The following is a 19320-nucleotide window of genomic DNA, read 5'->3' on the forward strand; positions in this document are numbered from 1 at the left end:
TTAACGTTTGAGTCTCTAAAAGACTGAGGTGAACTAATAATGGAAGAATGGAGCTTTCACAACTAGTAGATGTGACAAAAAAGAATTTCGTAGTTCTGTCCAGGCCTCTAATGAACGAAAAAGCTCATCGAGAGCAAATCCAGAAACAGTGGATGATGTTGCAATTTAATAAATGGCTCCTAGACAGGCGACTAGACCTTCCTGGAAGCTTGTCCAGTAGCCGCTGATACCCGCGGACATGCACGCTCACACCGAATTCTCAGAAACAGGCAGAAAGAAAAGACTTAAGTTGACAGTCCTCTCTAAACAACATCAGGCTTGTGAATGCCAATGGTAGAAGGACCGGCAATGAAGAGTACGTACTAGAACGGGGTCACCAGCGTTTGCCTACGAAGTTAAAAATCTAAATCAAGAATCTCTTCCAGGGCCTTAAAGTGACTTGCCTCTCCAGAAAAAAAAAAAAAAAACAGAGGAAGGGTTAAAACCGGACTGGAGCGGGGAGTGAGGCGGAAGGGGAGGGGGACAGTTTATGTTCTAACTGGAAAGGACCATGCTGGAAAGTCTCCGACCAGTTCAGGGAACGGTGATTCCAGTCTGTCCTGATGAAGGACCAAGATCGTTCACAAGAAAGGGAAGTTCTCGGCCACCTGAGGCCCGGGAAAAGGGAGGAACTCAGAAAACAGGCTATTCCAAGGATCCGAATTCCGCCGGAAGGTATCTCTGTCCCTCCCAAAACACAAAAACGCAAAGAGAGATGAAAGCACATAAATGTCAGAATAAATTCAGCTAAATTAATAGGGTTGATTTTTGAGTCAGAGACTATGTGACTTACTAGGTTACGGTTAGGAGGCGGACGCTTGCATCAGATTTCGTTTTACGGAAATGTCAACCAAAACCCAAAAACCAAACCCACTGCGGGAGAGTCAATTCCTACTTACGTTTTTATAGGAAGGACAGAGCAAATCCTATAGGACGAATAAATCTGTCCTGGAAGATGTACAGCCAGAATGGATGGTGAGACTTTGGACATGTTTTCAGGAGGAATCGGTTCCTGGAGAAGGGAGTCATGCTAGGTAGGGGGTCAACGAGAAAGATGACCCTCAACAGGATGAACTGACATAGTGGCTGCAACAATGGGCTCAAGCATAAGAACTACTATGAGGATGGCGCAGAACCCGGGAGTGTTTCCTTGTGTTGCAGCTGGGGTCGCTATGAGTCGGAACCAATTTCACGGCACCTAACAACATAGAACTGGCCCCTAAGGTTTCCAAGGCTAAATTTTTAGGGAAGCAGACTGCCACATCTTTCTCCCATTCAGTGGCTGGTGGGTTCCGACCGCTAACCTTCAGGTTAGCAGCCAAGCGCTTTAACCACTATGTCTCCAAGGATCCTGAGGAAATGTCAAGGACTCTAAAATCAAGGACTTTACCTTGGAATTCTAGAAATGGAATTGCTTCTCCAGGGCATAAACTAATAGATTTAGATGGATTTTCAGATACAATAGGAAAGTAACCTCCCTAATCCAGGCGGGCAAAGTCTCTTTGATAAAGTTGTCCCACATTTATTATCCTCTAGGACAATAAGAATAATGCTTCCTTCTCTGTATTTTGTAGACATTATTTTGTCCTACAACCATGGTACTACCTCCATTTAAGGTCATAAAGAGTTAATAATCTTTGACACAGTAAATTCATTTTGAAGTCCATTGTCTTTAAGTCTCAAAGTACTATTTTTCCCCTGCTGCATGTTGGGAACTTGTGAGGAATGCAAATTCTCAGGCTCTAACTCAGTTCTGTGGAAACAGAACTGGGGCTCAGCAATCTGTGTTTTGTGTGTGTGTGTGTGTGTGTGTGTGTTTTAGGTGAAAGTTTACAGCGGAAATTTTATACCCCAATGGAAATTGTTGTGACAGTTGCTTTTTTTTTTTTTTACAAAAACTATCTCTACTACGAGATGATAAGACATTCTCCTACGTTATCTTCTAGAGCAGTAATTGATTTTTTAAATCTCTCACATTCAGACTTATAGTCCACCTGGAATTTGTTTTGTAGAGAAGGGTTCACATTTTTGTTCACTGTGAATATTTAGTTGACCAAGTTTTTCCTAATACATGTGCACAATTTACTAAAAAGACCATTCTTTCTAATAGTTCTGAAATTCTCCCTTTTTCATAAAACAAGGGTACTTAAATATACAAGTTTCTTATCTGTATTTTATTCTGTCTCATTGGTCTATTTGCCTATTCTTTCACCAGTACTGTATTTTCTTAATTATTGTCACTTTATAATGTGTCTTGATATTTGGTAAAGTAAGTCACCTAACTTTTTTTTTCCTCTCCAAGGTTGTCTTGGGTTTACTCTTTCATATTTATAAAAATTAATTTGTCAAATTTCAAATGAATTCTGGTTTATGAATAGATGTGCATAAAATCTACAGACCAATTTGAGTGAGAATCAACTTCTTTACAAAGCTGAGCATTCCATTCAATTAATATGGTGTATCTTGATTAACTCGATTCTTTTTCAGTCTCTCTTGGTAAGATGCTATGTTTTCCTCTATAGTGGTATTATGCATCTTTTATTATATTTATTTATATGTATTTGATGTTTTAGATGATATTTGTATTTATTTGCACTTTAATTCCTTCTTGCTGTTTATGGAAATCCAATTTATTTTTTATATTGGTCGTATAGCCAATGAACTTGCTAAATTTGCATATTAATTCTCTTACAGATTTGTACAAATAAAAAATTTTCCATTTGTATCTTTCTTAATTTTCCACATACACAATAATATAATGTATGAATCTGGCAATCTTTTTCTTTCTTTCAAAGCCCTATATCATTCATTTCTTTTTCTTGCCTTACTGCACCAACTGGATCCTGCAGCAGAATGTTGAACAGAAGTGGTGAAACTGGGTATCCTTGTTCAGTCTTGTGCAATAAATACGGTGTTTGCTGTAGAGTTTTTCTTTTTTTTGCTCCATTTTTAAGGAAGGTATTCTATTTTTACTTTACTTTGAGTATTTTAAATTTATAAACCAAGGATGTACTTTATCAAATTATTTTTCTACACATATTGAAGTTGTCTTATAATTATTCTTTATTCTATTAATGTGGTGAATAACTTCTGAAATTAAATAGGTAATGATGTGTTTCTGTGTATATACATTATCATATACACACATCTGTTGGGTTTCTGTATTTGTTTTACCAATTTTTTGTTTAAGACATTTGCATCTAAGTCTTGTGTGAGATTGGACAAGTAATTTTTCTTTTTATAATACCCTTCCCAGATTTTTGTATCAAGATTAGCCTGAATGCATAAAATTATGATAATAGACCTGCCATTATTATTTCTGCTTTCTTTAAATTTTTTTTATCAAGTTTTCCAGGAATTTACTAATTTTAGTAGTATTTCCATATAACAAAATTTGGCTTTGTTAGCCTGGTAGGTGCCTACCTCCTTTGCCTCTTGTATATGGTGTATTGTAGATCAGCGCTTTCTTCCTGTCATCATCTACAATTCCTTTCTACCCCAAAATCAGAGTTTTTATTTTCATTTGTGATTTTCACAGTATCTGCCAATATGCTGCTAGCCAGAAGCAGTTTCCTCAAACTCTTCCTTTGTGGGTTGTATTTATGTGCATGTTTATGGAGTCGAACTCCATACAGAGCACAACTGCCCTTACAGAAGAGAACTGCACCATAGGACTTCCAAGGCTGTGATCTTTACGGAAGCAGATTGCTACATCTTTCTCCCATGGTGAGGCTGGTAGACTCAGAACCACTGACCTTTCTCTTAGCAAACAAGCACCACCAGGGTTCCTATGGATCCCTCCTAGTGGATACTAATCTGCACGAGGTCAGAGGCCATGTCCTTTACCTATTTATCTTTGTTTCCACAACACCAAGAGCATTATCTGGCTTACCACATTATTGAACCAACAAATATTTGTTAAAAGAGTGGCCTTGAAGGGGCTTTTAATATAATGATTGGTTCAGTTTCTTCATCTCCAAAATGGACACTAATATGTATGTCACCAGGTAATAAACATTATATAGCATAATGATTTATACCAGTATTTCATATTTAAGAGTTCTGTAAATTTTTCCTAGTGAATAAAGCAAGGCCCAAGGCAGGCGAGTATATGAGTCATTAGAGAAAACAAAGAAATGGGAATTATGAGTTTGGGGATGGGGGCGGGGGTGGGAAGGGGTAGATATTTTCTTCCTACTGTTTTCTTCTGAAGGGTTTCCAGAATACACATGCCGATGTGCCTGCCTAAAGATTTATTTCCAAGAGAGATAAATACAGATGGGGATTTTAGATCCCAATCAATGATACTAAATGCAGTGAAGAACGGGGCTTTAATTATATCATGAAGGAGTGACTTTTCAGGGTAGTCCCATGGTGTAATGGGTACACTCTGGGCTCTGAGTTCAGTGTTGCAGGTTCAAATCTCTTGGTGAACCTGTTTCTTTCTCAACTTTATTTTGTTGAGTTTTTTTTTTTTTTTCTTAGCCTATATAAAGGATAAGGAGGTTTCAGGCAGCTGCAGCCTGTTTCATAAGGAAGGAAAGAAGGGTCAAAAGTAAATACTAGACAAAAAAAAAAAAAAAGACCCACTGCCTTCAAGTGGATTCTGACTCACAGTGAGCCTAGAGGACAGAGTAGAACTGCCCCAAAGGGTTTTCAAGGAGCTCCTGGTGGATTGGAACTGCCAACCTTTTGGTTAGCAGCCATAGCTCTTAACCACACCACCACCAGGGTTTCCAATACTGGGCCAGGACAGCAAGATTTCATTGTTTCTTTGTGACTAGAAAACCAGGTCTAATAAAAAGCAATAACCAACTGGTATAAAGTTTATTTTCTTTGCACATTAAGAATTCCATTTTATATACAGTCAAATATTTTAAAAATAGTAAGTACCAATCATAGAAAACTCAGGTTATATTGAAGTATATTTAGCGAAAACTAAAATCTCTCTTCTACTGTATGCTTAGTGATGAAATTTCTATCCACGGCAGCAAGCTTATAGAAATCAGGCTTGGTATAACCTTCCAGAGTTATAACATAAATGTGTGCTTAATCTTCTTTCCACTCTCTTTTTGTACCATTGGTAGCAAATCTGTTTGCATCTTGGTTATTTCTTTCCCCTAAAAGTATGTCCTGGAGTGCATTTCCTATCCAAAAAAAAAAAAATTTTTTTTTCCCAAAAAACCAAACCCACTGCCATTAAGGCGATTTCAACTCACAGCCACCCTGTAGTACAGAGTAGAACTGCTCCATAGAGTTTCCAAGGAGCTCCTGGTGACTTTGAACTGCCGACTTTTTGGTTAACAGCCATAGCTCTTGACCACTATGCCACATGTTTTCTTATTTCCTAACATTACGTAGAAATGTACCATTCATTTTATTACATGCAGAATCTTCCCTATATACATGAAAGCTCGAAAATTTACTTAAGTAAAAAGCTAAGGACCATTTAGAGTTTTTCAAGTCGCTGCTATAACTCATAATTCCGCAGCGAACGTTAGTTGTGGCATAGAACCCGTGGATCCCCATCAGAGGCTGACAGAGAAGAAAACTGGCCTCTTGAAATGTCTCTTTCCGTCGACCCATCAGAATAAGGTGTCCTACCAGTTCTGATGGTAAAGTGTCACTTGACAATTTGGCGCAACAGCATCATGACCAACTAAATGACGTCAAAGAGTAAGAAACATTGACAGCAAATACACTTTCTGATGTAAAATGTGATCAGGCTTCACTAAAGCTATTTTACGCTACGGAAAAACATCTCTCTCATGTAGTCGTGGCCGAGTGGTTAAGGCGATGGACTAGAAATCCATTGGGGTTTCCCCGCACAGGTTCGAATCCTGTCGACTACGATCCTGTCCTGCTTGGAAAGATAACTTATTGACATGTTACCAGTTTCAGAGCCAATATCGTCTTCCAGAAACAAACTTGATTCTCCCCAAATTTAACTAAGCTTTCTATCTTTCTATTCCCAGTAAAAAAGCAAAAACAAAAACAAAAAACCTCCCTGTACTTTGCCAAAACTGAGACAGGTTGCTATTACCGTGTATTTTGTTGTTGTTTTGTTTTTGAGTAGGTTCGACCAAAAACCCGTGTGCTAAACAGAGGTTATTATTAGTTTTTGTTTTCAAGTAAGTTCGACTGCAGTCCTAATGGTGTTTTCTTTCCCTCTAAGAAAAGCCAGGCTCTGACGATACCTTTGTGTTTCCTGCAACCTAAACCCTGCTTGAAGGCAGCCCTTTCCCAAAGAAAAATGTTGGTACGTGTGTTTGCATCTTGGGGGGATTGTTCTCTTCTCAGGGCCTTCTCCAGTCATGTCCGTCTCTATTCCCCTTAAAAAGGAAGTTTCAAATACAGGTGAAAGCCAAGACCCATAGCAGTGGGCGCCAAGATGCGAACTCAAATTAGGTATTAAAAACCAAACTATCACGCAATTAAAGAAATTAAGTAAGGCAATTTTCTTCGTAACCCAGTCAAACAGGGTCAGTGACCTCACGCCAAGTTGGCTTGTCCTGGGGGCCAAGATGGTGGTGAAGTGAGAAGGACAAAAGCGAGGTGAGATTTTGACGCATTCTGGACTCGGAACCAGCCCCGGCTCAGGCGCAAAATCACATTGCATGAGGAACAAAGTATGGATCAATGTATTGACCAAAGGAAGGCTTACCACAGGTGAATATCTTCATGGGTATTATTAGGAGAATTTGGCCAGTCGCTGCCTTGGCAGTTTAGTGGGACTTTGTCCTCACGTCTGTTGCAGAGAGTTGTCATACTTTATTGCCTCACATCCAAGAATACTTTAATAAGTTTTTGCAAACACAGTTCTAGTCCTGATCATTGATCAAATACCAGATCCCCTCCTCTTTAGTGTATCCCTTTAATGTGTCTCTTCAGAGCTACCAAGTAAAATTAAAAACTTTGAGTTGCAAAATCACCCCTGGGAAAAACACCACTTGGCCCTGTGTGCTGAGGTCTAAGCTTTGGAAAGATGAGTATGTTCTTTCTTTGTAAAACTCTTCATTGTTATTTGAATTTTTGATTTAGTTTTTGCTGCTTTATGAATTGAAAAATGACTTTTTACGGTCATCCACGTAGCCAATACCTTTCTAAATGTATACATTAAAAAGTTCATCTGTAGATATTTTCGCATTTTCAGGTAGAGGTTTCCATCACCTTTCTGATCAGCCTCCACTCTCCTGGACCTATATGTGTCTGAGTTTAGTGTCTCAGACTGTACTGTGAAGGACCCATACCCTATGAGCCCTCTGAGAAAAGAGAGAGAAGCTCAAAGAACTGGTTTGACTAGGATCTTAGCTTTGGGTGTGGGTGAACTTTCGGCCCCCTAATTTACAAGATTGAAGTTAATGAATCATTTGGCCTCAACTCAAAGGTAATATTTCTTATATATATATATACATAATTTTTAAAATAATTTTTATTGTGCTTTTTTAAGTAAAAGTTTATAAATCAAGTCAGTCTCTCACACAAAAACCCATATACACCTTGCTACACACTCCCAATTACTGTCCCCCTAATGAGACAGCCCATTCTCTCCCTCCACTCTCTCTTTTTGTGTCCATTTCACCAACTTCTAACCCCCTCCACCCTCTCATCTCCCCTCCAGGCAGGACAAGCCAACATAGTCTCAAGTGTCCACCTGATCCAAGAATCTCAGTCCTCACCAGCATCCCTCTCCAACCCATTGTCCAGTCCAATCCCTGTCTGAAGAGTTGGCTTTGGGAATGGTTCCTGTCATGGGCCAACAGAAGGTCTGGGTGGCCATGACCACCAGGGTCCTTCTAGTCTCAGTCAGACCATTAAGTCTGGTCTTATGAGAATTTGGGGTCTGCATCCCACTGCTCTCCTGCTCCCTCAGGGGTTCTCTGTTGTTTTCCCTGTCAGGGCAGTCATGGGTTGTAGCCGGGCACCATCTAGTTCTTCTGGTCTCAGGGTGATGTAGACTCTGGTTCGTGTGGCCCATTCTGTCTCTTGGGCTCGTAATCGCCTTGTGTCCTTGGTGTTCTTCATTCTTCTTTGATCCAGGGGGGTTGAGACCAATTGAGGCATCTTAGATGGCTGCTTGCTAGCGTTTAAGACAAAGGTGATATTTCTTAAGCAGCCTCATGCTTAACTACTGTTTGGTGATTCTGAATCTTATTGGTTGAATTAGATTATGATATGAAGAGGAGTTCAAAATGAAGGGGATTCCTACCTTGTCACCCATGGTCTTCCACAATTTTTATAATCTCCCTGTCATGGTTTCTACAATTGTATGTTTTGTGCCAGAGCATCTTTCTGTGATAGAGTTCAAAGTTTTGTTCTATATGCCTTGAGATTTTGAGTATCCCTCCCCCCAAAAACTTTTTTTTAAGAATCTCTTTCCTGATAAAACTTTGTGATGTGAAATGGGAGTTAGAAGAGTTTTCCAGCTGATTTTGCTGTTTTGGGAAATGCATAAAATACCTATGAGAGAATAGGTGGACTCCAAACGGGTGTCTTCTAACTGTTGCAAGCAGTTTTTCTGACATGGGCCAAGCATCTGTTTTCCCAGTGACAAGCCTACCCTCATCACTGTACCAGGGAGGAAAGCTTTATTGGAAATGGCTGAGCTCACTGCTATGGCCCATATAAATTGCTGATGGTCACAGACTAAAGCAGACACATGTGCACCTAAAGCAAATGACTTTCGAGGTCTTGCCTGAGCCATGCTGCTGATCCCATTGCCAAACTTATTATTTCTATTTTCTTTCGTATTCTCGCTCCTCAGAATCAATCACCTCTAATGATCAGGGCCCACAATCTACCCCCCTACTGTGTGCGCATCCTATATGTGGGAAATGGTAGACTCATGTTTTCTTCCAGTCAGTCTCACTAATGCTCATTTACCTAGAAATTACAGTTTCCATTTTTATCCATGCATTTCACTTCATTTGTACCATTATGGCAGCCACAAGCAGTTTCCCCAAATTCTTCCTGTGTGAATTTTATTTTATTTATGTTTTTAGAGTATCACTCCTGGTAGGCACTAATCTCCACAACAGCAGGGATGTATCTTTTTCTTGTTTACTTTTGTGCTTGTAGCACCAAGCACAGCACCTGACCTACCACAAAAATATAATACTATTTGTAGAAAGAATGATACCTTTATGGAGCTTCTACTCTAATGTATGTTTCACAGGCAAGAGCTTAGATAGCTAGCTACCGTTGAATCAACTCCAACTCATGAAGACCCTATCTGTAACAGAATAAACATTTGCCTAGTCCTGTGTCATTCCCCCCAATCACCAGCATGTCTGAGTTCATCATTTAGGCCATTGTGCCAATCCATCTCACTGAGGGTCTGCCTCATCCTCACTGGCCCTCCACTTTGGCAAACATGATATATTCCTTCAGCAAATGATCCCTCCAGATTACCAGTCCAAAGTAAGCAAGTCAGACAATATTCCATTGTGATCCATAAGGTTTTTATTGGTTAATTTCTGAAAGTAGATTACCAGGATTTTCTTCTTAGTCTATCTTAGTTTGGAAACTCCACTGAAACCTGTCCACCATGGGTGATCTTGCTGATATTTGAAATCCTGATGACATAGCTCCCAGCATCACAGTAATATACAAGCCACCACAGTATGACAAACTGACAGCTACGCAAGAACCTAGATCAGTTTATTTCCATACATGAACCCCTAGATTATTTCAGTTCAAATTCCTGCTCATCTCAATTCCTCCTTCCTCCTTCTAGGTCTATATTCTCCCTTAGAACAGCTCTAAACTTGTCAAGAAATGGCTGCTTACAGGACCATTGACTATTCCTGGGTCTGAGAGGGTAGCTCATTTACTGAAGCAAGATAAATTTTATCTGTTATGTTGCAAGCTCTGGTTTCTAAATTTCCTTTGGAGAAATTCCTTCCTTTGTCTACACTCTTGTTCTTTATTCAAGTGAGAATAGAATAGCACTTATTTACTAACCAAACCAAAAAATCAAACCCAGTGCCATCGAGTCGATTCTGACTTATTACTAAAAAATGTTCTTTATTCAAGTGAGAATAGAATAGCACTTATTTACTAACCAAACCAAAAAATCAAACCCAGTGCCATCGAGTCGATTCCGACTTATTACTAGATCATACTTATTTGCATATTTGTTGCAGAGAGTCTAGATCCTGTCACAAAGGCCTTTTCTTTAGCAGAAGCTCACTACAAATATATTGGATGGAATTAAATTTAAAAATCACTGTGCAACCAACAACACACAAGCTTCAAAGGATAAGCTAGATAACTGGGATTGTCTAAAAGTTAAGCACTTATGCTCATCAAAAGACTTCACCAAATAACTACATGGTGCCTGGCTATAATCGATGACTGTACTGACAGGGAACAAAACAGAGAATCCCTGAGGGAGCAGGAAAACAGTGGGATGCAGACCTCAAATTCTTGTAAAAAGACCAGACTTAATGGTCTGACTGAGACAGAAAGACCCCAGAGATCATGGTCCCCAGACCTTCTGTTAGCCTAAGACAGGAACCATTCCCATGCCAACTCTCCAAACAGGGATTGGACTGGACAAGGGGTTAGAAAATGATACTGGTGAGAAGTGAGCTTCTTGGCTCATGTAGACACATGAGACTATGTAGGCAACGCCTGTCTGGAGGGGAGATGAGAAGGCAGAGGGGGACAGAAGCTGGCTGAATGGACACAGGGAGTATAGGGTGGAGAGAAGGAGTTTTTTTCTCATTAGAGGGAGAGTAACTAGGAGTACGTAGCAAGGAGTATATCAATTTTTGTATGAGAGACTAACATGATTTGTAAACTTTCACCAAAAGACTAAAAAGAGAACCTACAGACTGGGAAAAAAAATTTGACTATTACAAATCAGATAAAGGGCTAACCTCTAAAATCTGTAAGAAAAATCCAACACCTCTACAAAAAAAGACAAATAATCCAATTAAAAATTGGGAAAAGGAAACGAACAGACACTTCACCAAAGAAGACATTTAAGCAGCCAACAGACATAGGAGGAAATGCTCGCGACCTCTAGCCGTTAGAGAAATACAAATCAAAACCACAGTGAGATACCATCTCACTCTGGCATTACTGGCATGAATCAATAAAACAGGAATTAACAAATGTTGGTGAGGCTGCAGGGAGATCAGGACTCTCATGCACTGCTGGTGGGAAAACAAAATGGTACGACCATTTTAGAAAACAATATGGTGCTTTCTTGTTGTTGTTAGGTGCTATCGAGTTGGTTCTGGCTCATAGTGACCCTATGCACAACAGAACGAAACACTGCCTGGTCCTGAGCCATCCTTACAATTGCCACTATGCTTGAGCCCATTGTTGCAGCCACTGTCTCAATCCACCTCGTTGAGGGTCTTCCTCTTTTCCACTGACCCTGGACTCTGCCAAGCATGATGTCCTTCTCCAGGGACTGATTCCTCCTGACAGCATGTTCAAAGTATGTAAGATGCAGCTTCGCCATCCTTTCCCCTAAGGAGCATTCTGGCTGTGCTTCTTCTAAAACAGATTTGTTCATTCTTTCGGCAGTCCATGGTATATTCAATATTCTTCGCCAACACCACAATTCAAAGGTATCAATTCTTCTTCGGTCTTCCTTATTCATTGTCCGGCTTTCACATGCATATGATGTGATTGAAAATACCAAAGCTTGGGTCAGGTGCACGTTAGTCTTTAAGGTGACATCTTTGCTCTTCAACGCTTTGAAGAGGTCCTTTGCAGCAGATTTACCCAATACAATGTCTTTTGATTTCTTGACTGCTGCTTCCATGGTTGTTGATTGTGGATCCAAGTAAAATGAAATCCTTGACAACTTCAATCTTTTCTCCATTTATCATGATGTTGCTCATTGGTTAAGTTGCGAGGATTTTTGTTTTCTCTATGTTGAGGTGCAATCCATACTGAAGGCTGTGGTGTTTGATCTTCATTAGTAAGTGCTTCAAATCCTCTTCACTTTCAGCAAGCAAGGTTATGTCATCTGCATAACGCAGGTTGTTAATGAGTCTTCCTCCAATACTGATGCCCCGTTCTTCATATAGTCCAGCTTCTCGTATTATTTGCTCCAGCATCCAGATTGAATAGGTATGGTGAAAGAACACAACCCTGACACACAGCTTTCCTGGCTTTAAACCAATCAGCATCCCCTTGTTCTGTCCGAACAACTGCCTTTTGATCTACGTAAAGGTTCCTCATGAGCACAATTAAGTGTTCTGGAATTCCCACTCTTCGCAATGTTATCCATAGTTTGTTATGATCCACTCAGTTGAATGCCTTTTTTATAGTCAATAAAACACAGGTAAAAATTCTTCTGGTATTCTCTGGTTTCACCCAGGACCCATCTGACATTAGCAATGATATCCCTGGTTCCATGTCTTCTTCTGAAACCAGTCTGAATTTCTGACAGTTCCCTGTGGATATACTGCTGTGCCCGTTTTAGAATGATCTTCAGCAAAATTTTGCTTGCATGTGATCTTTATGATATTGTTCTATAGTTTCCACATTCCTTAGAAAGCTAGAAATAGAAATACCATGTGATCCAGCAATCCCACTCCTAGGAGAAATAAGAGCCATCACATGAAGAGACATATGCACACCCATGTTCATTGCAGCATTGTTCACAATAGCGAAAAGATGGAAACAATCTAGATGCCCTTCAACAGATGAATGGATAAACAAACCGTGGTACGTATACACAGTGGGGTATTACACAATGATAAAGAACAATGATGAATCTGGGAAACATCTCATAACGTGGATGAATCTGGAGGACATTATCCTGAGTGAAATAAGTCAATTACAAAAGGACAAATATTGTACGAGACTACCACCGTAAAAACTCATGAAAATGTTTACATACAGAAAGAAACAACATTTGATCATTATGACGGAGAGGAGGGATGGGGATGGAAAAACACTTAATAGACAATCGGTAAGTGGAAAGTTTGGTGAAGGGTAAGACAGTACACAATACTGGGGAAGCCAGCCCAACCTGTACTAGGTAAGATCATGGTAGCTCCACAGAAGTATCTAAACTCCCTGAGGGACTGAATTGCTGGGCTGAGAGCTGTGGGGACCATGATCTCAGTGAACATCTAGCTCAATTGTCATAGCACACTTTATAAAGAATATGTTCTGCATTCTGCTTTGGTGAGTAGTGTCTGGGATCTTAAAAGCCTGTGAGCAGCCATCTAGGTTACTCCACTGGTCTCACCCCTTTGGGAGCAAGAAAGAATGAAGAAAACTAAAGATACAAGGGAAAGATTAGTCCAAAGGACTAATGGACCACATCCACCATGGCCTCCACCTGACTGAATCCAGTACAACGAGATGGTGCCTGGCTCCCACCACTGACTGCTTTGACGGGGATCAAAATAGCAGGTCCTGGACTGAGCCAGAGCAAAATGTAGAACAAAATTCTAACTCAAAATGCAAGACTTGCTGGCCTGACAGAGACTGGAGAAACACTGAGAATATGGCCCCCAGACACCCCTTCAGCTCCGTAATGATGTCACTCCTTAGGTCCACCCTCCAGCCAAAGATTGAACGGGCCCATGGAACAAAACAAGACTAAACGGGTGTACCAGTCCTGGGGCAGGGACTGTAAGGCAGGAGGGAACAAGAAAGCTGGTAATAGGGAACCCAGGTTTGACATGTTGTGGGGTTGTTAACCAATGTCTTGGAACAGTGTGTGTACTAACTGTTTGATGAGAAACTAGTTTGTTCTGTAAACTTTTACCTAAAGAACAATTAAAAAAAAATTTTAATTCACTGTAAACTGAAACTACGTTAAAACTGCTCTTTGGGAATCTGGAAGGCATTACGCTGAGTGAAATTAGTCAGTTGCAAAAGGACAAATAGTGTATGAGACCACTATTATAAGAACTCGAAAAATAGTTTAAACAGAGAAGAAAATATTCTTTGATGGTTACAAGAGTGGGAAGGAAGGGAGGGAGAGGGGTTCCCACTAATTAGATAGGAGATAAGAACTGTTTTAGTGAAGGGAAAGGCAACACACAATACAGGAGAGGTTAGCACAACTGCACTAAACCAAAAGCAAAGAAGTTTCCTGAATAAACCGAATGCTTCGAAGCCCAGCATAGCAGGGGTGGAGGTTTGGGGACCATGGTTTCAGGGGACATCCAAGTCAATTGGCATAATAAAATCTATTAAGAAAACATTCTGCATCCTACTTTGGAGAGTGGCATCTGGGGTCTTAAACGCTAGCGAGCGGCCACCTAAGATGAATCAATTTGTCTCAATCCACCTGGAGGGAAGGAGAATGAATAACACCAAAGACACAGGGTAATTATGAGCCCAAGAGACAGAAAGGATCACATAAACCAGAGACTACATCAGCCTGAGACCAGAAGAACAAGATAGTGCCTGGCTACAACAAACTACTGCCCTGACAGGGAACACAACAGAGAACCCCTGAGGGAGCAGGAGAGCAGTGGGATGCAGACCTCAAACTCTCATAAAAAGACCAGACTTAATGGTCTGATTGAGACTAGAAGGACCCCAGAGGTCATGGTCCCCAGGCCTTCTGTTAGCCCAAGACAGGAACCACTCCCAAAGCCAAATCTGCAGACAGAGATTGGACTGGACTGTGGGATAGAAAATGATACTGGTAAAGAACGAGCTTCTTGAATCAAGTAGACACTTGAGACTATGTGGGCATCTCCTGTCTGGAGTGGAGATGAGAGGACAGAGTGGGTCAGAAGCTGGCCGAATGGACACAAGAAAAGAGTGGAGGGAGGGAGTAGGCTGTCTCATTAGGGAGAAAACAACTAGGAGTATACAGAAAGGTGTATATAAATTTTTGTATGAGAGACTGACTTGATTTGTAAACTTTCACTTAAAACACAATAAAAAAAAAATTTTAAGTGTTCTTTGTATGGTTTTCCCCTTGAGACTGCTGGTAGAAATGGTTCATCACTTTTGCTTAATATCAACTTTTTTTTTTTTAATTCCACTTCTCAGGAGGTTTTCTTTCCACTGTCTCCCTTCAAGTGGGCAAGTGGAGTGTGAGGGAGAGACAGCAGACATATTTTCCCCTGTTAATCCAGTGGCTGCTGTCCCTTAAGTCACAGGGCACACAGTTTTTTGTGCAGCACAGGTTTTTACCGAGTAGTCATAGCCATCTCATTCAACTTGGGAGTGTCTTCTTCCATTGTATTAGACATTTGTAATGCAATGAAAATGCACTTTTCACTATTATGAAGTTCCCTGGGGTCTAATTGTATAGGTTCAAATTATGACACCTATGATTCTTTACTCTTTTGCAAAGACAATTTCCTTCTCCCTGCAGCCCTTCAGGTTGACAATCTGATGTTGCTCCTCTCTCCTGCCTTTCCCTTGTCATTAAAAAAAAAAAAAAAAGTTTTTTTTAATAATGATCAATCCTTGATGTTTCTTTTACAGTTCTTGGTACCAAGAAAACTTTGTTGCAGAAAAACCTGGAAGAGGCTCATTGTAATTTCTCAACAAGAGCCTAGAACAGTGTTTTTATGTAAGGGTTATGTTCCAAACTCTGTTAGAAAACAGCTCTCCATAAAGCCTGAAATATGAGAATAGTATTTTAAGGCTGTATATTCTCAAAGGAGTGGAGTGGTGGAGCCCATTCCAAGAAATTGAAAGCACCTGCTGGTATGAGTACTTTTTTCTCTATTAAAAAAAAAAAAAAAGCCCTCAAAATGGTCAGGCTAACACTCCATGCCAAATGAGGTCATCCACTGAGTTACACCCTCACATCACTTCTCCTGTCCCAGTGATGACTTTCATTGTTCTGTCTTCATTGATAGATAATCTTTACTTGTCTGTTTTGATCCCTGTGATATCTCCAGGTCCAAAATCAGAGTCTAGATTATAGTTAGCACCCACTAAAAGAGGTCTTGAAAACAAGATGTTTGTCCAGAGTACATTCCAGGAGAACAAGTTTTTGCAAAGGTTTTTTTTTTTTTTTTTTAACCTCTGGAAATTCTCTTGCTGCATCTGTGGGTATTCTTTTGATCATATTCTGTATTTAGGTTTTTATGAAATCATGGAACTTAAAACATTGATGTTCAGATTTAAACATTTGATATAGTATCAATAGAGATATTACAAAATTTTCCTCTGAGGCCATGATGGCAAGAAATGTTAGCGTCATTCCAAAGTGTTGCCTTGTAAGCAATTGCTTTGTTTGTTTGATTTTGTGCTGTCTTTGCAAGCTTAGAGATCCAGGGCAGGACAGGACGGAAGAAAGAGAAGGAGAGAGGAAGAGAAAAAGGAAGAAAAGGAAAAAAAGGAACCCTTTCCTTGATTGTTCTTCACATACAATCTAGGATGGTCGATGTGTTGACTTTTCTTTTAGGTGTATTAAATAAGAATCAAATAAGCCCAAAAGCAGTGATGGATACCACCAGAGATGGATCTGCAAGTTGTTGTATGTTTTCTTCTTCTTCACTTACTGGGTCCCCAGCAATTCTCCAATGGGCAAGATCCTCCCTGGTGGTGGGTGGGCCATATTTATTAAGCCTGAAATCAAAACGAAGAAAACAGGAATTTGAACCTAGATCTAGATTAAAAGTTTGCCCATTTATAGACTAAGCTGTCCATGATTTGAGGGAATACAGGGTCTTTTCCAAGTTTTGGTAATTCCTAATTCACCTTAGGTCTTGGCAATGGGGAAGTCCCGGGCAGCTCAGCATTTCTCAATGAACAGATCATTGAGCCTCAGCGCTACTGATGATTAGTGAGTGCAAGTGCAGAGGCAAAGTAGATTAAAGTCTGGTTCTGTAAGTTGGGTGAAATTGACTTGGGAGAGTTTATACCTTGAAGCAATAACTGCGTGAAGGGGATCATCTTACCTCTGTGGAGTCAGGAGAAAAGCACAAGGCTCAAGGTCACATAAAAATTTGCAGAAGGAAATGGGTGTTGATGTGAAGGAGGAGGAGAGCTCACTGACGGTGGAGGCAGAAGGATAAAGATCACAGACGGTGATATGGTTCAGTGGTGGGGTATTTAATTGCAGATCAAGAGGTCCTTGGTTCAAGCCTGGAGTTCCCAATAGGTCCCTTACCTGAAGGGATTCCAGGGCGACTTCACTTGGCAAGGAGCATCTCCCTTAAACCTCACATTGTCCAAATCCTGTGCTTCTTTCCTCTTTCTCCACTCCACTCAATTGCCCCTCCTTTCTGTCTCTCTCCCTTTGTCCTCACTCTCTTCCCCTTTTCTCCACCTTTTCTCTTCAATCTCCCTTCTCCTATTCTTTTCTCACTTCTTTCCCTTCCTCCCTCCACCCTACTCCCCACAATTACCCAGCATTTACCAAGTGAACAATTTTCCGTCCGTTTCTCTTCCTCTACTGGTTTTGATAACAACAAGGAGAAATCACGTGCTAATCCACCACTCTCCTTCACTCAACACACGAAGATTTGCACATTATTCCAGGTCTTTCTCTAATGTTTTCCCTCTACACTTCGTCTTGACCTCATCCCATTAAAAAACAGGAACAGTCTGACAGTTGAAGAAATAATGTGCACTGCCATAGTCATAGTAAGGCTTCTCTGATTCATCAGATATTTTTGAGCATGGGGTCGCCATGAATCAGAATCCACTCAGCTGGCAACTAACAGTAACTGTGAGAGTCAAACAAGCAGTAAGAAAGTAAACAGTTGAGGTAAAAGACAAATGAAACTGGGGAGTATTTAGTGAGCTTTGAGGATATAATAGTAGGAGCAGTGAAAGTGAGGTAATTCAATCCATGAGCAAGAATGGTTGTGAGGCTGTTACCGGTGCAGTCCTTTCTTTTGACTACTATTCCTGCACAGTGGGTTTTCTGGCTGGGGAGGGTAGCAAGAACATCTTCATGTACATTTGAGATCAAAAGGCAAGAACCTAGCACAGAATGGCTCCTATCCGTCAACCTCTGGGTTATGGGCCCAGCATACTTCCCCTTCCCCACTCTTTATGTTGAGGTGTAATCCATACTGAAGGCTGTGGCCTTTGGTCTTTATCAGTAAGTGTTTCAAGTCCTCTTCACTTTCAACAAGCAAGGTTGTGTCATCTGCATAATGTAGGTTGTTAATGAGTCTTCCTCCAATCCTGATGCCCCATTCTTCTTCATATAGTCCAGCGTCTCAGATTATTTCTTCAGGATACAGATTGAGTAGGTATGGTGAAAAGATACAACTCTGAGTCACCCCTTTCCTGACTTTAAGCTATGCAGTATCCCCTTGTTCTGTTCGAACTACTACCTCTTGATCTATGTACAGGTTCCTCAGGAGCACGATTAAGTCTTCTGGAAATCCTGTTCTTCACAATGATATCCATAATTTGTTATGATCCACACAGTCGAATGTCTAGGTGTAGTCAAAAAACACAGGTAAATATCTTTCTGGTGTTCTCTGCTTTTCAGCCAGGATCCTTCTGGCATCTGCAATGACATCCCTGGTTCCAAGTCCTCTTTTGAATGCAGCTTGGATTTCTGGCACTTTCCTGTCAATATACTGCTGCAGCTGCTTTTGAGTGCTCTTTAGCAAAATTTTACTTGTGTGTGGTATTAACGATATTCTTTGATAATTTCCACATTTGGAAGGATCACCTTTCTTGGAAATAGGCATAAATATAAATCTCTTCCAGTTGGTTGGCCAGGTAGCTCTCTTCCAAATTTCTTTGCATAAACAAATGAGTACTTCCAGCACTGCATCTGTTTGTTGAAACATCTCAATTGATATTCTGTCAATTCCTGGAGCCTTGTTTTTTGCCAATGACTTCAGTTAAACTTGGACTTCTTCCTTCAGTACCATTGGTCCCTGATCATATGCTACCTCTTGAAAAGGTTGAACGTTGACTAATTCTTTTTGGTATAATGACTCTGTGTATTCCTTCCATCTTCTTTTGATGTTTCCTGAGTCGTTTAATATTTTCCCCATAGAATCCCTCAATATTGCAACTTGAGGCTTGAATTTTTCTTCAGTTCTTTCAGCTTGAGAAATGCTGGGTGTTTTCTTCCCTTTTGGTTTTCCATCTCCAGGTCTTCGCACATGTCATTATAATACTTTATTTTGTCTTCTTGGGCCACCTTTTGAAATCTTCTGTTCAGCCCTTTTACTTCATCGTTTCTTCCTTTTGCTTTAGCTACTCGATGTTCAAGAGCAAGTGTAAGAGTCCCTTCTGACATCCATTTTGGCCTTTTCTTTCTTTCCTGTTTTTTTAATGACCCTTTGCTTTCTTCAAGAAACCCTAATGGCTTAGTGGTTAAGTGCTATGGCTGCTAACCAAGAGTTT

General features: G+C 40.4%; 1 non-coding gene across 1 annotated transcript; it reads left to right on the forward strand.

The window, feature by feature from the left end:
* The first annotated feature begins 5809 nt into the window (after positions 1-5809).
* Positions 5810-5891, forward strand: TRNAS-AGA (transfer RNA serine (anticodon AGA)). Its single transcript has one exon. It is a non-coding gene; the product is annotated as a tRNA-Ser (tRNA).
* The last annotated feature ends 13429 nt before the right edge of the window (positions 5892-19320 follow it).

The sequence above is a fragment of the Loxodonta africana genome, chromosome 1, assembly GCF_030014295.1.
Source record: "Loxodonta africana isolate mLoxAfr1 chromosome 1, mLoxAfr1.hap2, whole genome shotgun sequence".
NCBI classification, from domain to species: domain Eukaryota; kingdom Metazoa; phylum Chordata; class Mammalia; order Proboscidea; family Elephantidae; genus Loxodonta; species Loxodonta africana.